This window comes from Patiria miniata, unplaced genomic scaffold (genome assembly GCF_015706575.1).
Source record: "Patiria miniata isolate m_02_andy unplaced genomic scaffold, ASM1570657v1 HiC_scaffold_13, whole genome shotgun sequence".
Classification (NCBI taxonomy): Eukaryota; Metazoa; Echinodermata; class Asteroidea; order Valvatida; family Asterinidae; genus Patiria; species Patiria miniata.
In genome coordinates this window covers 17,186,723-17,211,751 of record NW_024037051.1, presented here as the reverse complement: position 1 = coordinate 17,211,751, position 25,029 = coordinate 17,186,723, and the positions used below count along the sequence as shown (strand labels likewise).

General features: G+C 38.0%; 1 pseudogene; it reads left to right on the top strand.

The window, feature by feature from the left end:
• Nucleotides 1-25,029, top strand: part of LOC119721434 — a 74,844-nt pseudogene that overhangs the window by 28,265 nt on the left and 21,550 nt on the right.

Sequence of the window (25,029 nt, the reverse complement as noted above, 5' to 3'; positions counted from 1 at the left end):
CCTCTCTCTCTCTCTCCACCGCTCGCTCGTTCGCTCTCTCCCCCTTGATGAGAAAAGACACTATTCCTCACCTCTGGATCCGCAGCCTAATTGAAAAGAGCCAGATTGTGCGGCCAGCACTTCTTTTTTTTTTTCATCCTGTCATAAATTGTGCCGAAATATCAAAATATTACTCCCCTGAAAAATGACCGGATATTTCTGCAAACAGTAGCACGTTTCTGGAAATTCATTAAAGTCTTATCCTTCTCCGTATCTCACCTGAAAGAGGTTTTTGGGCGGAGATTCTGTTGTTGCATTTTGTATTTATACAGTGCGTTTTACGTTTGCTGTCTCAATTAAAAATAAATGTGATGAATAATTTGTATTTTATACATTTTTTTTTAATGGCCATCAAGTCAGCCCCCGAATCCCAAAGATATTTTTGCTAATTCAGAGAAAGAAATTAATTTTCTCTACTTTATTTCAGAATTGAACATGTTACAATGCTGTTGACTACAAACATGTACACGTATTTCTCTGTATTCAGGCCAATGATTACTTGTCTTCGAATTATTGAATTTTTTCAGAATTTGTTTGAAAAGCTACACCTAAACTGCATGTCGTGAATTGCAAAGTCTTTTGTCAACGTCTTGAAATGTTTCTGTGATCCATCAGTCTGTGATATGATTGTATGTATTTTTTAAGCATTAAATTTGTTTGTGAAGACTTCCTCAGTAACATATGAACTGATTTGAATGGTATTAGTAATATATTTTCATTCTAATTGCTTTTTACATACCTGGACCCAATTCCATGACTCTGTTTACTTTAACCCTAACTCCGTATCGTATTTTACTAGGAACTGGACCAAGTCCATCAAAATCCATCAATCTCTGTGCTTCCAATACAAAAATGTACATGACATAATGAAATCCACCATTGACGCACTGGCTGACATTCATGGACTTGCTACACATGGCTTTTATCATAATAGCAGTACAGGAAGCTAGGCAAAATCAATTGGATACCCCTAGCACTGCTTCAGGCCATTAGGCCCAAGTCCATCATACTCCATCAATATGTAGTCACGCCAGGCCTTCTGGACCAAGTCCCCCAAAATCCACCAAAATGGGGGGATGGATTTTGATGGAGTTGGGGTGGTCAGGGTTAATCAATGAATCTTTGCTTACTAAGCTGGACATTTTAGGCTGAGTAAAAAAAAATAAGTAATCTCTCGTCTGGCCTTTTTGAAAAAAATGAGAAAGGTGGGCTTTTTTTTTCCAAGATGGCAGATTTTTCAAGATGGCGGATGGATTCTTCAATTTTTGTCGACTATTTTGCTCATGCAAAATTTTGCCCAAAGGAGCCATAATCCTTTTAACAAAGCTACAGTTTTGTTAATGGAAACAAATAAGTGGCTAAATATTGACAATACCTGTATATTGCAAATGTATGAGTTAAAAACAAAAAATTTAAAAAGAAAGCGGCCGGGAAAAATGGAAGCGGGTGGGGATGAGAAACCGGTTTAATTTTTTACTTGGCCTACAGTTAAACATATTTAACTGGTTAGTATGGAGTTATGGTTTAGTGCCTGCAACATTCCATACTGAGCCAGATTGAGATTTGTCAAGAGTTTTCCCTGATTTCTGGATTTTTGAAAATCCTCTCTGAAATCTGGAATATGTGAAAGTTTACCATTAACCCTAACAGAACTTAACCCATCAAACCCCAACGACATGTTTTGTTGGAATCTGTCAGGTTGGGTACTAGTACCCCTAAACTGACAGTCTTTTCATTGGGCTGGCTCACCTCCAGAAACAAAATCAGAAATATGTGTGACTGTGCAGTTCCCATATGGTGTTGCGAATTTTCCAGGATGGGTATGATTGATTCCTAGTAAATCATGCTAGAGAGTTAGGGTTAAGGTATCTGTACGGTTTATATACATGTACAACAAAAGAAATGGGTATTTAAGGGCGTGCCTTTAGACATATACAAACACATACCACAGACCCTACATTGTTCTGAAGCCCTTGGCGACCCTCACACCCTCTGCCGATTATTTCGCAAATTGTTCATTTTTCCCAATGTCATCTCTGAAGCATAGAAAGGTTCACATGAGGTGAAACCCTGTGGTTAGGACATCCGTGAAGCTTGTCATCAGCGTACATAGTATACAGGTGTTACAATTGTGACTTTTCCTGTCATGCTTCCTACCAATTTGGCCTGGCCTGACCAGGGCATCGTTCCACTTTGCACTGTTAAATACATTCTACTCTTGTTTCGAAAAAAAGTAAGAAATTTCGAGTATTTCCGTTTATAGTCAACTGTCAAAGTTAAAGTTTGCGAGAATATTATTTGAAAGTAACTTTTTTGGGGTCATAATTCTTATTCTCACTTGCCTCTTTGATGCAGTGTCAAAGTTTTTATTTACCCGAACAATAAATTTAAAGACATTTTGGTGGGGGTTTCCTATGCAAACATACATTCTGTGCAAAATTGTCCTTTCAGTCAAAATCAATCAAGTGACTGTTTTCAACGGTTAAGAGCTCTCAGCCTACATAAAGCAGGATTGACTGGCTGTGACTGTTTATGCAACTTGATACAGCTATGCTTTGACTGTAGGTGATTGATAAGCAAACTGTACTGGCCAGATATTTCAGCTTCAAATTTCTCTAACAAAGTCTAAGATGGAAAAAACATACTTCTGCTGTATTTAAGATGTTCAATTTCTTGTTTCTTGATTGTTGTCCCCCCTGCAGTTGAAAGTTCTTTCACCACGGACTCATCCATCAAGTTGGACGAGGCCAATGGAAGAGGAAGACAGGGTAGCAAAGCAAGCAGCACAAGGAATCGTGGGACAGGGAGGGGGCGGAGAAACAACCCCTCCCCGCCTCCGGAAGATGGACTAGAGGTAGGTGATCAATAAAGGAATGGACCAGTCCAGATATGGTCACAAACTCCGCCCACAATGGGGGGGGGGATGGGGGATATATCCCCTCCACTTTTTGGGCAGGGGGATGGTGTATACAATCCCCCCAGAATTTCCAACACACTGTATTAAATAGCGCCCTCAATCTGCGAATAGTCGTGGTTTCACTACCAGAAAAAAAAATTGAACAAATTCCTACTTACGATGTTCGTTTGTTTCTGTCTTTTACTTCTTTTTCCTTAGCGAGTGTTCGTTTGGGACTTGGATGAAACGATAATCGTGTTCCATTCGCTGCTCACAGGGTCGTATGCTACCCGTTTCGGAAAGGTAAGTTTGTCTACAGTAATTCTAAACATAGTGTTATTCCCCCCCCAAAAAAAAAGAAAGAAGAAGAAGACGAAAAAACAGGTTTATATACACTGGTTCCATCCATTATATTGTTGATTTCTAAATTAAGTTGGTGGGAAGCAGTCTTCATGTTTAGGGCCCATTGTCATAACTCTCTGGCTTACCAAACTATGTATGTAATCACCCATAACATAAAAACATTGATCTTTTCTAGGACTTACATTTTCAGCTACATTTTTCCATTTTTTCTATAACGAGACCGCATTTCCTTTAAAATGTTCCTCCTATTTTGTTCTCCTTCAACTTCTGAAACCTTTGTATGTCATTTGAGTTGCACGCATTCCTTCACCCCCTCATTCCAAAGTTTACACCGATAATTTATCACCGTTTTGTACTTGATTAACATAACGCAGTGATTCGCATCAATTTCCCGCACTTCTGCCCAACGTTTCATTTTCCAAGCCCAGTGAACATTCACAAACAATGACTTGTCATTCGCAGCCTGCCCAGCCCCTATTGATACCCTATCATTCACCCATATCCAACCTCCCCCCCCCCCCATCCCACTCCCTGTCATATACCCCACCTGTCCCCATTACTCATGAGGCTGTCTTTGGAAAAGCCAAGTACACATGTACTAATCAGGACCCAAGGATTGGCCTATAGACCTGCTCTGAAATAGGGGGGGGGGGGGGGAGGGCCAGGTGGAAAATAGAATGTGTTTGCTGTGGTCGGACACTGCGAGTTGTACTATCATGGTTTATTTTTATCTATAGATACAAGGTATTGGTCTTCACAATCATACACTTCTATAAATGGTTTCCATGAATTTTGAAAAGTTTCCCAGTTCCAGAATGGTATTTTTTTGTATAACCTACACCATGAAATTATAACTAGCCTTTGTGAGACACGAAGTCTTTCTTCAACAACATGACTTATTTTGAGATATTAGATATGCAAGGCAGTCATACTTAGAATTGTAAGTTGATTCAATCTTGTTTTCATATTTTGAATTGTCCAAATTGTCATAAGTCCCAATACACAAAATATAGGAGAAAAAAAAAACAGAAAAAAATCAACAACTGGCCTTTACATCTACATGTATCATGTAAGTTTAAATTAGCGATGACAGTCAACCAAAGTGACAATAAGATACCCTGTGGTCATGTAAGCTGATCATCTTCTTTACCACACCATTCTAACTAAACTGAAGTAATTTTTGAACAAAGAAATTGACCAGAGCAGGGTTTGAACCAGTAACGTCCAGATTGCCGTTCCGGTGCTCTCCAACTGAGCTATCCAACCCTACATTGGCAGTTCCCCATTTTTCGGTATCCTTGTTCTAGGGGGTGCTACTCAAAATCCATAAACTGAAGTAAAACAGCACAGTTTACATTTGTAGGAAATAATCGTCATTCCAATGAAGTATTTACCATTCTATTGCCATTTTGCCATTCTACAGGGTGAGTCCAAAAAAGTAGAACCCAAACCCAAAAAGATATGTTTCATATTTAAAAAAATATGTAGCACCAAACATAATAATGACTGGAAAGCCAATTTCATGAGCTACTGTTAGATGAAAAAAATATACTGAAATTGCTCAATTCTTTCAAAGAATATCACTATCTAAACGCAATGACCCTAAAACCTGTTTCGTCAACAACAAAAAAAACACCCCAAAAACAGTTTTGTTGTGTATTCTGACTGTTTGGAACAACAAAGAAAATGACACAGAATAGTGAGAATACTTGTTTCAACAACTGAAGTACACAATATCTTTATTAACAACCCTGGTTAGGCAAACAATATGATTTATAAAATCCACTTTTTTTTTTAAAGACAGGCCTTCAAAGGACTGAGGTTTTATCGCTGGTGATGTTTGAAGACAATTATTGACAACGATTCTTGAAATCGCATTTTTGGACGAAAGAGGTTTTAGGGTAATTGTGTTTAAACAGTGATATTGTTTGAACGGATTGAGCAATTTCAGTATTTTTTTCATCTCAAAGTAGCTTATGAAATTGGCTTTTTCAGTCATTATTATGTTTGGTGTTCCATATTTTTTTAAATATGAAATATAATTTTTATAGGTTTAGGTTCCGCTTTTTTTTACTCACCCTGTAGTAGGCCCCTCTCCACCAAAACACACCGTATTTTCTCCCCGGGAACCCTACATTTTTTTTAGTGTTCTCCCTCCAAAGCAGGGCATGTTACATTAACCCTTTGGACCCTTGCCCCGCTCGCCTGAGTTCACAGGTGTTAAGTCGTGAACATGAATTGCGATGCAGGGTGATCATTCATGTCATGTTTGATCGTGGTAATGTGCGCTGCGATGTCATGATTCATGTACCAAAAATCCAGGGATGTGCTTACCGTTGACTTTTTTTTTTCTTTGGGGAAAACTAGGTTGAGTTTTCAAAATTCTAATAAATTTTCCAGCACAGGTTATAAAAACTATGCTAAAAATTGGGTTGAGGTTTAGAGAGATTTGGAAATATTTATTTTGTGGCGGCATAAGCGATTGAAATTAGGTTGAGGTGTTCAGATATGTTTATGATGACATAACAATGAATATATGAGGCCAGGCCGGTTTCCTTCAGGCCGGTTTCTGAAGGAGGGGCACTATATATTGAAACCCCCCCCCCCCCCCCCCCCCCCGAAAAAAACGCTGTTAAGTTTATTTTCCTCAATTGAAATGAGTGTAAAATTGTGCTTGTTCAGTTCTTTCCATATTTTCAGATAGACTGTTGTGAAACAGTAACATGCAAAACTATGTTCACTCTTTAAAGGCATTCAGAGTGTAACCCAAAAAAGTGCAGCATTTAGAAAACAAATAATTAAAACTGTTTAATGTTTTTTCTTCAATGAATTTATTTATTACATGAAAGCCTGACTATTTCTTAATCCACTCCTTTTTACCACGTTCCATTTGGGTCCCTAGATTCAGAAATACAATCAATTAAGTGAAAGGGTGTACATTTTACTTGGGCCACTCTCACCTGTGATGTCACAGACTTCGATGCCTATTCAATGCTTAACCCAGATTCGGCATGTCCAGGTGAGAGAGCCAAAGTAAAATGTACACCCTTTCACTTAATTGATTTTCCATAGCTCTCCTCATTTTCCAAAAAATCAGTCAATTGACTGATCGTTGGAAATCACCTACATTTCTTGATTTCGTCTAACTAACAGCAAGCCAGACAGAATAATTTCACGGATTGTTTAGTACCAGTACAATCTCTAATCCAAAATAAGCTTTTTTGATAATAATTTGGTGACTTTTAGGATAAGTGCGAATGATCCTGCCTTTAAGCAAATTTTCTTCTGACAAATGAGACCTTTTTTCCCTGAGTATAGGAAAAACATATTGACTGGTTGTTTTCTATTGGAAGTTATCTCTGCACTTGGCGAGTATTAGCGTTTCCTGAAGTAACAGTAATCGAGGGTTAATGACTGGCAGAAAAAAAGTTAGTCGGTAGACCGCTAGATATCGTTTGACCGCTAGGATGTATGAACCCTAATGCTGGAAACAAGCCTTCCTGCTGCACACATAAGTCATACAGCAATCCGAGAGGAAGCGGAATTAGATTGATAGCCAAGCCTCCTCACCTGACTTTTTTTTTTCTTGGCAAGAAATCGGTCATGCTGGCTTTTTTTTTTCTCCAGAATGTAAATATTCAACGACTGATTTCTGGTTAACTTCATCAAAGTAACAGTGCAAGATTTCTTAGGATGTGCATGAAGCAGTAAAAAAATTACAACATCCAAAGCATTTTTTTTTTGTATAGAAGGGTTTTTCTTTGCCAGAATTCACACAAAAATTAACATACATTTAAATTTGTGTTTGTTTTTTAAGTGATAAAACATAGATCAAAATGCCAGGATTGTCGGACTTGCTTTAATTAAAATTTAATTTCAGATTCACATAATGCATGTACTAAATTTGTATGGCAAGTTAAGCATTTCCAAAAACAGGATAGAGAAATTCTTAAGTTCCGCATCCTAGAAGCACACAAATGCCTATATTTTGGCACTTGGAATCCTTTAAAACCTGTCATTTGATTTTCAAAACCTATTAAAAAGCCTATGTGGATGAAGAGGGCACTGTTACGCTAGCACAGGGCTTGAAACCCAAAAGGGGGTTACCGTTAAATTCAAGAAATTTATAGATCAAAGCTGTATATCTAACAAAAATGGGCCTCGATGAAAAATTCACCAAGGTTGCCCGATCACCTCGGGCATATCACTGCATTGATGATAATCAGCACGTCTCCAGCTCTCCACACTTCAACCCTCACCTACCCCTGGGGTTGTTTCTTTTTGTCGGTCTCTCCCTCTGTCACCATGTTTGTCTTTGTCCCCGGGTCGTTTGGGCCTGACCTCAGCCGCAGTGGGGACACACACACAGGACCTGGCTGTCTTATCTGTGACAAAGGTATGCCAAGGTTGAGAATCTCATGGCACTCCAGAATGTTGCCGCTGATAAGACAAACTATGATCCTCAAGATTAAAGTGGGAAAAAATGCTGGTTTGAAATTCTCATATAATCATTTAAGATAGGATTCGTTAAAGGGAAAATACAACATTTGCAAACATAAAAAAAATAAAACTACCAAATCATTTTGAAATACCTTGCTGGACTGTTAGTGAATGACAGCCTAAAGCATCCTGTAAAATCATGGCCTCTGGTATACTGTCATTTTCAAGAAAAGTGGTATTTTAGTATGAATTTCCAACGCTGATCGGCCGATCAGCATTGGAAAAAAACTGGCTTTTTTTCAAATACTGACCCCAGTTGACCATCGCACTTGTTTGCAATCGATTACACACCTATGAACGGGTACAAGCCAGCTAGACTGGTTCCCTGACCTTACAATTCCCCAATATATGTAAACTGCTCTGTTTCTTTTTAAATGGAGTCAGGGAACCAGACTACATGAACATTATTGTTTTTCTTGGTTTTTATAGCATTTTCGAACCCAAAACCTCAAAAAATAATTGTAACTTTATTTGCTATATATTTCCAACCCCCCGATTCCATCCATTTCTGAAAATTACAGCAAAAGCAAATGATGTATATTCCCTTTAAGTCCAATTCTTAAAATAGTTTGCGCATACATTTTAAACGTCAAACCAGCAGACTGTTGGTGTATATGATCTTACTACCAATTTCACGTTGGCAACAATTCTGGCGCTAGATGTGATTCAAATTCTCAAAGCTTTAGAGTTTGTGAATACATTTTAAAATCAAATAAGCAAGATGTTACTGCTAGTTAACCTAAACCATAATCCCAGATTACACTCTTAAAAGAGTTTTTTTTTAAATGTATTGTAAACTCAAATCAGGAAAAAAAATGTTGCGACTGATAGTGCTAAGTCAAACCATGATCTCCAATATTATATGTTTGCAAAATGTTGGCTTAAGATTACTCGTAAGATGTGATTCAGTGACTGAAATTCTTAAAAGAGGTTTTTTTTATAGGACTACATTTTAAAATAAAATCAGCACAATGTTGAAAAAAAAGTTGCCTCTGATAAGTCAAAGTATGATCCCTTGATTACAGTTTGCAAATTCTGGCTCTCAAGTCAACAAAAGATCTAGTTCAGTTAATCAAATTCTTGAAAAAACAGCTTGTGAAGTGCTGGATTTTCAGAGTCTGTGATATATCGTCACAAAAGCTTCTGCGGTTTTCAGTATTGCCGGGTACTTTTCTGGGCGGACTATTATGTTCCAAAATAAAATAAGACACATGGTTCTATAAAAAAAATACAAAGAGTTGGTGCCAGCAGAACTTCACAGGCGTCGGTGGATAACCAAAAGTATCGGTTGTAAGTCCAGCGCCACAGTTTTTGTCTTATCTAGATACAGTGACCGCAAGGACTTGAAACAATTACCTATAGTGCAGAGCTAACCAAGTTGTTTCTTTTTGTCTTATAAAGGCTTTTGCACTCGTCTATAACCACATTTCAGAGAGACTGCTGCAGTATTGAAATTCCATACCAAGTTTTTCAGTATTCCCAGATTTAAACTACAGCATTCGGTATTGCTTCGGTAAAGAAAATGTCATTACTATACGGTATTACCAAAATATCACCCAAGCCTAATAAACCTAACCAGTCATGAGCCTGTATATAGTCTCACTAATCAGTGACCTGTTGTGGCACAGCCAATATTATTTGTGTAATTTTGTGCACAGCCAATGTTCTGTTTTTTACTTGATCAGATTTTCGTTCCCAATGTGTTCCCGATCAACAAGTAAATCTGCAATTATTGCTTGCACATTGACTGTGCCTGTTTATTTCTCGAGTAAAATGTAGCCTGTTTTTAATATGAGTAATCAGTCATGCAACCTTGCCTTGGATCAGCTGATTTGCTCATTGTCTCCGTTCTTTTAACACCATTAAAACATGTACAGAGAGTCTTGTAACGCTTGGAATTCAATCTTTTTTGTGACTTCTCCGTTTCAAGCCAGGGTAATGATATCGGGAAATCCTGGACAGAAAACCTTCTAGTGAACTCAATAAATAGACAAATAAATCCCTTCTGATTCCTGAAAACAAGTTTTCTGACTTGATTGAACATCAAAACCATTCCGTATTATCTTTCATGGAATTGATAGCGAACCATTTCCCGGTTTGAAGGGAGTGGTTAAGTTGCGTACTTCTGACATATTTAGTTTCAAAGCCGGAATCTAAATCTGTGACAGTTTCGTGACCCAATTTTACTATGCTTCTTGTAAGTTTTCAGAGCGTAGAATGAATTTCTAGCTTTCAACTGTGGCTGAAATAGGCGACATTACAATCTTGTAACTGTGTGAATTCTATCCCAAGTAGTGCAGTAATAAGAAAGGTTTCGTTCAGGTCGGGGTTTGCGTCAGGGAAAAAAGTCCTGAAATTTATCCAATGTGGGAAATGTTCAAAAGCAGTTAGGCTGAACCTCTCTTCAGTATGATAATTTTGAATTTTCAACCCGTTCAATCCATTTTCAGCTTCCCGGTTTTGCTTCTATCAGCGTCCCGATTTTGCTTAAGTTTTAAACTCTCTATCCCGTTGCAATCTGCCATTTTGCAAACCCACCCCCCCCCTCCACAACACCACAGGTCAGTCAGTCAGTCAGTCATTAAGGTACGGTACAACGAAGACACTAGGTTGGCTTTCTGTGTCCAGCACAAATATCTGAAAATCAGTTAAATTGTTAAGGGATCGGTGACATTTAACATTAAAACAAACCTTCATTCCCTAATTGCAGTAACACATGTAAAAATCCCTATCACTCTGTGCTGCTTCTGGCTAGGTTTATCAACAAAACGAAAAAAAGGCAACCAGTCTCTCTATACAACTGTCTCTTTAAGATGACTTTAGAGTTCACTGCCCTTATGTCATGGGCCAGCGTCAAAGCACTTGTGGTGTTGACTTGTCAGTGTTGTGAAAACGAAAACCGGTCCCATTGAAAACGGAGAAGGGGCTTTCCTCTTTTCTATCCCCTAACATATCTTGGGCTTGTAACAGTACACCCTGAATCTCCACAATAGATGCCCACAAACTTTAGACCGCAACTCTTACGTCTCTAGCTCTGTCCCGGACTCCAACAGCAGGATACTTTACTTGGATTTCACAACCCATTTTTTTTTGACAACTCTGGATGGAGTAGCTTTCTCCCTTTTTTCTATCTGAACTATGTGTGGGATGTTGTTAGATATCGATAGCAAATTAAGTGCGATCAAGTTTTTGTAAAAAAAAAAAAAAAAAGGAAAATCCTGTTGGGCATGATATCAAGTGTACATAACATGAGAAACTCTCTGTAATGAATAACATTCTTCCCAGTTCTCAGTGACAACATACATGTGTCGAATGTGATAACCTACAAGCACAATTGGACTGGCATGCATGTCAACAACTGTGACAGTAAAGTCAATCCAGATTTTTTTCTGACTTAAACTTACCAATCCTCATACTTTGCCAAATGCACTTTTCATTTTTGTCAACATAAAATTCATCACAAGAAATACCGAGATATGTTACACTTTCAAAGATCTGCAAGCAAATCTGTCATTGCCTACATGTTTAAACAGAAGTTAATTGAAAAAGTAAAGTCAATCTAGACTAGTGGTACTATTAAATTTTCTAAAAAGAGAGAGTCTTTCCAATGTTAGGTTAAACTTTTATAGTAAAACTATGCAGTTAAAATATCAGTAAGCCTGGAGGAAGTTTAATAAAAACTTTGAATTCAGCTTTATTATTGCAATGAGGTATAAATGTTACGGGATCCCATATGATAAGACGTTTTGGTTTTGTTTCAATAGATTACTCGATATATTTTGAGTGTACATTTTTTGCTGTATACCGATTACGCAGTGGCGTAGCACGGTCATTTTTATTGGAGGGGTAAAAATTTGGCCGACCAGCGTTGCAAAAACTGGGTTTTTTTCCCCCAAATACTGCTCCCATTTGTTTGCAATCGATTACACACCTACATGTATGAACGGTTACAAGCCAGCTAGACTGGTTTCCTAACCTTCATCTACAAATAGCTCTGTTTCATCTTAAGTGGGGTCAGGGAACCAGACTCCAAGAACATGATTGTTTTTCCAGCATCTATGAACCCAAAACTTCAAATAAGTCAGTGTAACAATATTTGCTATAAAATACCGACCCCCCAGATCCATCCATTTCTGAAAATTACAGGAAAAGCAAATGTTGTATAGTCCTTTTAAATTGCTCAGTAGTCAACGCCACAAGTACATTTTTGTGGGCAAACAACATTTTGACTGCTAGATTTCTAGTGTTCAAGATGTTTTAAAAAAGATATTACCGATAAGTAGGTCTGACTACAAACTAATTTTTCTTTTCGGAGCTGGTCACAACTGCTGAATCAGACTGTTTGAGACCTTCATGATCAGGCTTTATTTGCTTGACACATGGAGGGTTGCACTGGTTGCAAACGTAGGTCACATGCGAAGCGCAACTGTTATGGTGATGTCTCCCCCACCGGTTCTCCGCAGAGTACCGTGAGGGTCGTAGCGTGTGGGCTCGGGACAGTTGGTAGCTTGGGTCCCATCACGTGGTGAAGTCTCTCAAGTCAAGACTGTCTGTTTCCTAGCCAGAACTGGGTCAGATCGAGACTTGAACGATTTGGAAAGCTTGGCGGGAGGGTTGTCCTAGAAATTTTATTTGGGTGAAGCATTTTTTTCTATTTGTATGAAGCATTTTTTCTATTTGTGTGGCCTTTTTTTTGGAGGGGGGGGGGAGGAAGTATTCATGGGGTTTTATAGATGACAAGAGGAAGTTTCTCATATAAGGAAAACTGTTGTGTAGTCCGCAGAGACGCAAATGCATTTTGACAGAATTTCTCAAGCTAGGCAATTTTTAGCTTTGTTTTGAATGAGATACTTTACCACGCAAAAATAGCGATGATAATGGTTATATTGGTTGCTAAATCCAGCACTGCCAAATAGAATCGAAGAATAAGCCTTTTGGTCATACTGATGATTTGTCGAATTCTAATATCTCTTGATAGTCAACAGTCTTAAAACATTCATTTTTCCACCAAGAAAGCAATGGTATAGAAGAAATATTCAACATTATTTCTCCCTCACACATCTTAGAAAATGTATAGGGCCTACATGTAGTTTTCCTGACCTATTTATACAATTTAAAACTGTGACACATACTCTCCTGATGGTGACAATATTACACTTTCATTATTCATTAGTTTCACTTCTATTTTCCAGGGTCAGAATCTTGTAGCCTCAGTGGTTACACATTAAAGGTGTCATGAAATTTTTTGGGGTGATAAAGATGATTTGCTACCCCAATACTTCATATTATCAGTACTTAATAAGTTGCTGGCTCCTTGGATTACATGTATGTATTCAACATCCCACAAGACAAGTTTTAAGCTTGAACCAGCCTTGCTCGTATTCTGATAGATCCTAAGAAATGAATGAAAATTTTTAATAATCACTGTGTCATTTTAAAAAAATGTCCAACACTTTAACAAGCTGCTGTTGGGAAAGTGAATGTGACACATTTCTAATATGTGACATATAATGAGTAGAAAACAATTACAGACCAAACTAAGGTACCACCACCTTAACGACCTTGTACATCAGGTGGTCCGACATACGTAGAGAATTGGAATTGCCCGTAATTATTTATTTTTAGGCATTTTGGTGTCCGATACCTCATAGGTCCGACGCCTCATAAGTCCGAAATTTCGGACTCATGAGGCGTCGGACTTATGAGGCGTCGGACCTATGAGGTGGATTTATGCCTCATAGGTCTGACACCTCATAAGTCCAAAATTTCGGACGTATGAGGTGTCGGACCTATGTCGGCATTTTGACTTCATATACTTGTATGTGGTTGGACATACAAGTACATTTATTTACTGTTTCATTTCTATTGTGCACATTTTATAAAGACATAAAATTACTTAAAATGTATAACAGCAGATATGTTGATGAACTTTAGCATTAGGCAGAAGATGGTTCATAGTCCGGGCTTAAACATGGTAAAGAAATGTGCCCCATACCCTTCACCAGCAGACTTCCTAGATACAAATGATTGAACTTCAGGTCAAAGGTGCAAAGGTCACATTTAGATTAGCAAATCACAATGAAAGTGTAAACAAAGGTCAAAAGAAACATACATGTATAGACGAATCTCGGTTATGCATAACCCTTTAATAACCTACCACAAATGAGAAGGTTCAGGAATGCATACATCATTTGCGAGGCTGTAAAATCAAATCAGAGGTGACCCAGTCTCCATGACGAAGCATTTATCAATTATTCATCGGCTACACCGCGCAGTCGGGCAGTCTTGTCATATTTATGAGTTGCGGAGATACGGAGGGGAAAGTGTTAGTTGCTGTACTTGTGAAGCTACGACTTACAGTTCTACGTTTTATTATTACTCTTAACTCCTCGGGCAATTATTTTTGCTGGTCCCAGAGGGCCAACCTAGAGTCCTCTCTGTACCTATCTGACTGACTGACGGGCTGACTCCCCGACCGACTGTTGATTGTGAGTTGGGCAGTGCTATCGTATAGGTTTACCCTGTAATGTAATGCCAATGTATGGGCTGAATCTGGCCCATTGTGTAGACCAACATTTGCGAACATCAAAAAACAAAACTACCAAATACATATGAAATACCTTACTGGACTGTTAGTGAATGACAGTCTAAAGCATCCTGTAAAATCATAGCACCTGGTGTGCTGACATTTTCAAGAAAAGTGGTATTTTTGTAACAATTTCCAACGCTGGTAAGCCGACCAGCGTTGAAAACAAAATGGTTTTTTTTTTTCAAATTTACAATATTTAGTTAGTTTGAATTTTGTTTTGCAATTGATTACACATCTATGAAGGGGAGCAAACCTTCTAGAATGGTTCCCTGACCTTACAATTCCCTGACGTCTATAAATTGCTCCATTTCAATTTAAGTGAAGTCAGGGAACCAGACTACAAGAACATGACTGTTTTTCTTGGTTTTTCCAGCATCTACAAACACAAAACTTCGAACAAGTCAGTGTTCGAACAATATTTGCTATAAAATACTAACCCCCAAATCCATCCATTTCTGAAAATTACAGCAAAAGCAAATGTTGTATATTCCCTTTAATAGTCCAGCGGATATGTGACAAAATATCGATGAATTGTGCACTTTTGCATAAAAGCGTGAAACTTGGCACAGATGTTTATATTCATGCGAGAAAATGTTTTAGATGTGGAGCCATCGCAAATTTACCCTTTTAGGGGCGTGGCATCCATTTAAAAAAAAGGGGGCGGGACTTGTCATGCCCGCAGTAAAAATGGTTTTTCCCACTTGTTACAAAAGCAGGAAACTTCACAAAGACATAATTATATAGATTATTAGTGTTTTCCAGATTCGGAGCCACCACAAAAATACCTTTTTAGGGGCGTGGCAGCCATTAAAAGAAAAGGGGGGGGGGTAATATTATGCCCACTTTGGAAAACATTGTGCCCATATTTCATGAACGAATAAAACGTCCCACAGACGTTTATATTCATGAGAAAAAAATTCCAGATGTGGAGCCATCTCGAATACACCCTTTTAGGGGCGTGGCAACCATATAGGAAAAAAAAGGGGGCGGGGTTTTCATTATGCCCACCCTGGAAATATTTTTCCCACACTCAGAGAGAAATGGAACTTTCCACAAACATTGACATTCATGAGAAAACAAATTCCAGATGTGGAGCCATCTCGAACACACCCTTTTAGGGGCGTGGCAACCATATAAGGAAATAAAGGGGGGGCGGGGTTTTCATTATGCCCACCCTGGAAATATTGTTCCCACATTCATAGAGAAATGGAACTTTCCACAGACATTGACATTCGTGAGAAAAACAATTCCAGATGTGGAGCCATCGCGACCACACCCTTTTAGGGGCGTGGCAGCCATATTGAAAAAAAGGGGGGCGGGGTTCTCATTATGCCCAACATGGGAAAAATGTGCCCACATCTCATGGTGGCACACTCTTGGTGGCACACTGCATTGTGAATCGCCCGAGGTCCAGTAATTCTTTCTTTTTTTTTGGAGATGAGTGGAAGAAGAAGCTCTTTTCAGATATTCTTCATTGGTGTTTGAAATTTGATTGCTTTTTAAGATAAAAATATCATCAATTTCGGTAAACTTTCTTTTTGACTTTCTTTTAGACTGAATTCCCTTACCCCTGCTTTTCGAATTTTACCAACAAATTAGTCTTTTAATAACATTAAGAAATCACAAATTGTTCACTGCATTGCACTTCTTCATTGAAACGTTATAGAATTCTTGAGTGTGGGTTTCAAGGAATTTACTTTTAGTTAAAAAAAAACTAGTTCGATGGATTTTTCCAAATGATTGAAAATATTTGTAATGAAAGTCATGTTTACCAGTTTGTCCAGAGGGAGAGCAAATCTTTCACTGCCCCCATTAGAATTTTTTTGTTGTCCCTTCACCAATAGGTGTGGACTGTACTGACTGTACAACGTCCCAGGGGATATTTAGCCATTGTACAATGTTGAATGAACATGCACAGCTGTGAAAAGCGTCAAAGGAAAATATGGCCAACCAATAAGCATGGCTCTCCTCCCATAGCTACCACTATTGTGTATGTGATGCTCACTCAAGAGTTGCTATGGAGTACAGACACCAGACCACATCAAGTTGTGTGAGATGGCGTCTGGAAAAGTGTTTATATTATTGTTGCGTTCCCCATCTGGTTACTGCACTGCAGACCATATGTTTAATATTTATTGTAGTTCTAGTGTGGGCAGGGAGTGTATATATACTTTTATATTATATTTTATAGAGAAAAGGTGTCATTTTGGGGGAGCTTGAATAAATGTTTGTGGTATTTTGTTGCATTCGGTTTATTGGTGTCGATGACCATCATTAAAGTTCCATAGAAGTGCCGGCAACTGTCTGGTGCTATTCAGCGTCGATCCAAAGATTGATAATTTCTCTTATTTGAATCCCAATAATAACATAACTCAAACTTTATGAGTTTTATTGCAGGGACAAATTGAGTACATGGTTTTGCTTTCTCCCTTTGTTCATCGTTCTTTCCTTTTTTGTTTCAGTAATTTCCCAGTCCCTATAATTTTGAAGCAGAGGCAAGAATAAAATTTGATGATTGAACACTAGTCTTGAGACCTTTTCACACTATTGTCTTGCCTACCCGTGTTGAATTCAACACAGGTTCACCATGAGCGGAACTGAGTCCCAACGAACACGGGTAAAGTCGTACCGTTCACACTTACAACAGTGTGTACATGGGTCGAGTGTAGATTTGTGTATTTCTACCCGGGTAGTGCCTCTCAACCCTGGTCCTGACCAGCGTTGGATTTTACCCGTGTAGAGTGCCGTACCCATGTAGAAGCCATCTTGGATTCTTGCTAGTACAAAATCTCTGTATCAGACCTGGATGCTAGTATGAAATCTCTGTATCAGACCCGGATCCTGGACTTTCCCCCAGTGCCATTGTGTGTCTGAGAATTTCTATTTGTCCCCCCCAAGACTACCCAGTTACTTCAGTTTTTCTTTAAGACTTGCTTTAGTGGCATCATCAAAGTTAAGCCAATTCCAAGGTTCATCCCATCCAATTCCATATCATAATTGCTAATTGAAGTGGAAGTAATCATTTTCCATTACTTTGAAAAGCCTTTGCACTCATGACCGACCTTGCCAGTAGTATGGGGGGATCCCAAAAGACTTTCCCCCACAAGACCACAGCACAATCAGAGCTCCAGGGAATTCCCGTAAACCGGGTCAAAAGTGAAGTGGAAAGGTTCAAGCATAATGGTTTGAGTCTTGTAAAGTTCACCGATTGCCAAGTGTAGAAAATTCTGTGCCAAAGACCAGTGATGGGGGAAAAAAATAAGAAAGTAGAACACTTAATTGAAAGACAAGTGGCCTATATTGGCCATTTATGGGCCAGATAAATCACGGCATTTTGTCCCTGTCCCTTCATATTGCCGTGTTCTCTGATTGATGCCGTGAAGCAGGTGTTTCGGAGGCTCACACATTTGCATTTAAAGCGCACCTGTATACATATGTATACATGTGTATACATGTGCATTAGCTCAGTACAGCTGTACATAAGCAAATAAACATGTGCACTAATGTAGTACATCAGTACTCAATATAAAAGTACTCTACTGTACCACTGTTTCCCTTGGACATTTACAGGCAAATTACATCGGTCATATTGGAATTTGTGAATTCATGAGTAGATGGCAGCTGATTCCGATAATTGGATGGCACAAATTTGGCTAGAAACCCAATGAGTAAAAGAATCCAAACTAAATATCCTCTAACGATGTTGTTGATATCTTTGGAACATTTTGAACATTGTCCGTCTTTGCCTGCATTTGAAGGGGGTCATAATATAACATGGAAACAGTTCGAACAGCCCCCCAAAAAAGAGTGAAATATTTTTTCGTATGACTTAACTTTTCAATTGTTGGATGTTTTTATAGTTTTTAAAAACTGAACCAAGGACTGAACAAATATTTCACTGAACAATTTAATTTTGTTTAATTCCGAAAGCAGTCGGTTGTTACTAAACTTTTCAATTGTGTAACTCTAAGTTCAAACAGCTCTATTTTTACGATGCCGCAGTTGAACAGTAGCTGCTACACACAATAATTACTTAATCACCTAATTGCTATTCAAAAGAAAAGCTTTTTGTTTGGCAAGGGTTGCATGTATCTGTTTCAAAGATACCTGTATTTGTGCGAGCATATACATGTACATGTATGAACATGACTGAATGAATTATCTGTATTGACAGAGCAAACTTCCTTTCTTTTGTGGTTGACAAAAACCAAATCCCTCACAAATGTTATTCCTTCACAAACAAAAATTGTTTGGAACATTTGGTGTGGCTTGCACGCATGGGCCCCCTATCATTAAAGGCACATTTAGGAACATTTGCAATTACCCGGAAACTGATTTAACAAGAAAATCCTTGCTCAAAGTGAAGGTAGGACCAAAATACCCTGTCAAATTATTCCACCTGAAATGGTATCATTTAGAAGCAAACAATCATTGAAGGTGGTTTAAGGAAATGTGCTCGCGGTCACCGCACAGCTTTTATGTGTGTTAACAACGGAATCAAGTTACGAAACCTCAAGAAATTATGCATACATGTTCGTTGTAAGACCCCTACATTTACGGGTAGTACAGGAACCGGGTACCCTATTGAAAAAATACGGGTACCCATTAAAGAAACCTAAGCCATGAGCAGTTACTGTTCAGATTGTTCATAAAGGTCCGCATAATACTACCACATCGATGCGGCAATATGGCTAGATACGGTGTATACAGTGAGCTCTTTAGCTATGTGGTGAAAACTGCAACTTTCGCAAGCATCATAAAATGTGAAATTGGTTTTGGTTTCCCAGGTATCCTGTTTTTCATTTTAAAATTTTCCCACTGACATTCAGAACATTTTTTTTTCATTGACTGAGAAGTTACTAAGTTATTTGCAAAGTTGGTTACGGGTACCCGATTTCATGATCAGGAACCGGTTCCTGACATTAATTCAGAGATGAAACTTTTCCGATTTTAATCAGAAATCCGACTTTTTGAATTTTCCAACAAAATTTCCAATTTTCTTACAATGTGTCCCACAAAATTTGATTTTGTAACGATTTTTTCACAAAATGTCATTTCATTTCAATCATTATTTGTAGAAAAGTTGAATACCCGGGTACCTGACCACCTGACAATTAATTCAATTGTCAGGTGGTCAGGTACCCAGGTATCCGGTTCCCGTGCACATCCCTAGTACGTTGTCTCTGATTTCTCAAATGTATATAGTATCCACTGAGCCGAAACTTCAACTATAGTTGTTTGTTATGCGCCCTTCTTAAGATTTTTAGAAATGTTGTTGCTTCAAACGAAACAAAAGCACAAAAAGCAAATGGTCCTGTGTGCCTTTAAGTCTCCCATCACAAGGAGTTCTACAAGAATGCCATTAGGTTGACCAAGCACGTAGCTTGTCTGATTGAAACATTCCTACGCACCGCCAACTCATGCCTCTGCATGAGTTACTCCGAGACCTAGAGCCAGCAAGGAGGCAAATTTGTCGCAGGACAGTTGCCATTTGCAGCGATTGTGCTGCATTTCTGGGTCCAGGAGAGCACATTAGTGAAAGGCTGTTTGATACAAAAGGGCATTTTAGGCTTTTAAATTGTGTAAGGATTAATTAAGCCAGATGCATATGCGTTTACCTCAGCTTGTTTGGTGATGAGAAATTCCAATATTTTAATTAGAAAGCTCAGAGGTGAAATGTTATCATCGATCTTTTTGTGTTAGTTCTGATTGTAATACTACATATACAGGGTGTCCCCAAAAAAGTTGTGCCAGGCAGATATCCTTTAATTTCTCAAAAACTACTTAACATGAGTATTTCATCTTGATGGAGCATGTTAATTATACTTTTGTGTATATTCAGTAAAAATGTCATGGAAATCCGTTAATGCAAACCAGAGATCTAACAGATTAAAAAAGGCTATGGGTTTCACTCATTCCAATGGGATGGGATTTACATAGTTAACTTAATTTACATCAGAGTGAAAAGGCCCATGACAATCTGATGCACTGATATCACTGTGTACGTCCCATTGGAATGGGTGAAAAATCCATAGCCTTTTACAATCTGTTAGACCTAGCTGGTTTGCATGAAGGGATTTCCGTGGCATTTTCGCTGATTATACACAAGGTATATAAGATTAAATACTCATGTGAAGTACTTTTTGAGAAATAAAGGATATCTGCTTGCACAACTTTTTGGGAGACGCTGAACTATGAAATCAGACAAAAATTCTATTATTTTACATTCATTATAATGGAAAAGTTGACTATGAAATGTTAACATCAGTTTTTTTTTTCCATTAGTTCTGAATACAATATTTTACCAATCAGAACATTACTTTGTCTGTGATATCAGACAAATTCCACTATGTTGCATTCCTTACAATTGGGAAAAATAATATCAAAATATAGGCCTAATGCTGGCAGTGGTCAAATTTGGTTTTCCAATCAATGGACAAAAATCCTGACTTTTACACAGTCACAATCAAACTCTTGGTAGCCAAAGTTATTTCATACAAAAAAAATTGCAAAATAAACTAGGGTGTTCAATGATATAAATTCCTTATCCAGGAGTTTTAAATCCCTGTTTCTGAGATGGGAAAAAAGACAAGAAGCAGAAAAAAAGGGGGAATAAAAGAAACTAGATATGTTCCTTCGCAGATCTAGGCCAACCAACGTTTTGATGAAAGTCAAAAGTTCAAAACCCTTCCCTGTTCCCTATCACCCCGCAGCTGTCAAAATGTTTGAAGTGTGAAAACTATTATTATCTTTGGCCCAAAATAAATGTTTTAATTAGGCCACACTATCCACCTTGATAGATTTACCTATTAAAAAATTGACAAGTGACACATTTTAATAGGCCATTTCAAGGGTTGATCATGTGGGTGAATTTCGCTTTTATTAAAGGGACAGTGGTATTTAGGATGTCTTTTTCTTTACAGATTTGTCTTTAAATGTCTAGATGATATTTTCCAATTAATCTTTATCTTCAGGGGATTTTTTTTTAGGATTGGGGGACTTCAGGTCAATATGGGTCGATGTTTTACCTGCTCAACATCTTGATAAAGTTAAGAGTATTTTCAATTGGTTTGAACATTCTAAGACATGTAGAATCATTTGATGTTCATGTATTTCAATCATTTCCAATAATAACAGCACTCAAAATCCAAAGAAGAATGTTCAAAACCTAACCGGTTTCAGAACATTACACTTTCCAAGGAAACAGTTAAAACCATGCACAACCTTTTGATCAGGAAACACGATTTTGTCAATATCATTCTTTATTCCAAAAATTGGTCAATTGACTGATCGTTGGAAATCACCTACATTTCTTGATTTCTTCTAAATGACTGCAAGCCAGACGGAATGATTTCACAGGGTGTTTAGTACCTGTACCAGTATCCTAAATCCAAGTAAGCTTTTTGATAATAATTTGGTACGTTTGTTTAGGGATAAATGCAAATAATCCTTTGCCTTTAATATTTATACACAGGCAATTGCAGTGTTATGTAATGTCTGTGACAGAGTTTTAAAAGCTCTGTGAATAAGCCTGAATATTATTATTGTATTTTTCAAATCTTATACATTCATCATCTGGTAATGGCAAAGGAGATTACAGACTAGGAGTTTTTGGATCATTTCTCTGAATCAATCATTAGAGTTCATGGTTAATTGTCTCTCAGTGTCCTGGACATTACACTTACTTTCATAACGCTGGAATTGCCTACATGTAGAACTTCAGTGTGTGCAGCGTATCTTTAAAATATCAACCCAGGTTCCATTTGACAGGTTCAATATGATTGACAGATGCTAGGGGTCAGTATGGGGCCCTCCCTAGGTCAGTACGGGGTCTAACCACAAACCCCATAAGTACCATACTTGTACCTAGCTGGGCCAGAAGTTACCCCAGGGTCCTCAAAACACCCATCTGAGGCCCCAAGTCACCCCAATTACAATCACATTTCTTTCCCTGGTCAGTGATTATCTTTGAGTCTGATCATTGACAAAGCTGAGAAAATATTTGTCAGTAATTACAATCATTCCATTTGTTGAAACTATTTCCTTAACACATTCTCATTTCCTAAAGCCTATGGGAAATGATGTATGTAAATATCTTTTGTAGTTTTCAGGATTCTGCTGAAAAAAAAGTATCTACTAGACTTATTGTATATGCGCTTTAATATATTCATAACTTTCCGCCGTGAACAAATATTCTCAAGCAATTGTTGATACAACCAAGCTATTTCAAGCAATTTAAGATTCAGATATTCATTTGTAAAAGGCCTGCAGTTATAGAAATGTGTATGGGAGAGCAAAAACTTCGGAACAGTTGTCCTCACTATATTAAGAGATTAGATTGTAGAACTGTCAATAAGTGGGTGGAAAAAAGAAGAAGAAACAGTGCCTGCAAGGAATTAAGCGTAAATTGCCTAATCCAGCCAACATGTTCTGCAAGCAAAATGTGGCCTTCGTTTTGGATGATTGGGTAGCACTTTGCACTAGTGATCTCACTCACTGATCTCAAAACACCAACATCAAACTTTACTAGTGAATAAACCCTCCCCAGACAAGCTGTGTATGGCTGGGCCAAATTGAAATCACATGGCCTGTTCCCAGTTTTGCTTCTGACAGCTTTCTGACTTGACACCCAGCCCTGGGGCCCTAAATTCCACAAATGTTGATGTGGTTAGGGCTTTGTTACTTTGATCCCCCTTATTATCCTGAATGGACTGAGAAATTGTGTGAAGTCAGAAACACAAAACTGCAACCTTTAGGTAAAATTCTGAAATTAGTTTTTACTTTTTAGTGCAGGCCTTTTGGTGCCACATTTTCAGTCTGTCTTTTTTAACTCCAATTTCCCGAAGTTCTTAACCCACCTTACGTAACTTGTATTGATTTAAAGAAGAATAGCCCTTTTTTAACGGATATTATTTTGGAACCCTTAAAGCTCTTATAAAATCATGTTTTTTAGTGTCTTTGTTTTAGTTTTGTGGTTAAAGTTCTTCAATCCCTTCATAAAGAAGAAATTGTTTAGGCTCCTACTTAGTACTAGCCATTTCAAGCAAGTCTACATCAAAATACATTATTCATAAAATGGAATTTGCGTCGGATGATGTAAATTTAATATTGGGTTTTGCCCTTCACCAACATATTTTTGTGAACACTGTAAACTCAGTGTTGTCCCGAGCGATTGTGAGAAATACTGTACTTAGGTGGGACTTGAACCCACGACTTCCTGCATACTAGTGCAGACATCTTCAAAAATCAAAATTTATTATGATTTGAACACCCTTTGGAGCCTACCCATTAAACAAAAAATAAATTTGCACATTTTGTGTGCTGTTTGTTTAAAATTTTTGTAAATTTTTCCAAATGCAAACTTCACATGCCTACGCCCCCTTTAAAAGACTGTGTCATCAACCTTTCCTGCAAATCCAACTTTTTGGCAAGACTGATTTCAGGTATTTGGCATGAAGATATCCCTTCACAAAATAATGACGTTTTCTACATTCGGTGCTGTCTACCGCGTGTGTTTTGACATTTCAAATATGTGTCAACCTAATCAGTTCAAACTATCAAATGTGTTTCTTACATTTTTTTTTCTTAACTGCTCTTCGTGCAAGCTTGAAAACCAGATCAAGTCCGACTGACTCAAGAAAGAAAAAAAATTGCGTGGCCAAGAAACATCAGGACTCGCATCTGCATGTTATTGTGCCAACTTCACATCATTTCTGACAAGGGGGCAAAATTGAATCAGAGTCGCTCCGGCCTGGAACCCTAAATGGATTAGGCAAAGTGTTAAAAGCAGTCTGAGGTGCGTAATCCAGTTATTGGAACAGGATTCTCAGCGCTTGGAACTTACAAATGCTGCGACAGCAGAGTGCAAGCCCTTCTTAACAAGTTTCTTAGTTTGGGAGAAAAAAAACAATCTGAACATTTGAGTGGATGGAAACTGTCAGGGGAAAAATAAAATGACAGGGACCGAATATTGAGGTTAATTGAGTTGTGTTGAGAATTGTTTGTGATGATTTTTACAGTCAGAAATTTTAAGCCTGTTTGTTTTCCTTTTTTAAAAGATTCATACTGAACCTTTGTTTTTACGGTGAATCAGTTTCAATTTGGTGTAATTTAACAAAACAGCTTCTGATTTATTTTGCGACTCAAACTTCAATTTCAGGAGAATTATATAATTATCTCATTCATTATTATGTCTTTTCTTTTTGTGCAAGTTTTAAAAAAAAGGTTCACACTCTTTCACGGAGGTAAATACGACTTAATTCAATCACTTTTTGGTTATGTGCATACATTTCTCTCGATTTTTATCAACTTTTTGCCTGTTCTGTCTGACCTCAGCAAACATCGTGGAGCTGTTAAGGACAAGCAAAATGCTAAACTGTAGCAGTATTTTCTGCTTTATGTGACGTTGGTTACCAGCCAAAATGCCATTCAATGCATACAGCTCTTTGACTGGTTCTCGGCTGACGCAGGCTAAGCACAAAAAAGTTTGCTAGGCACGCATCAAAGATTCACGCGCAGGGTAAATACGCATGCCATAGTTGACTATCGCACAGGTAACCCATGCGGCAATGCACTTTCGTGGAACTATTGTGATCGTGAAACTATTGCACAGGGATAGTGCACACGTGCGAACACCGCCTAG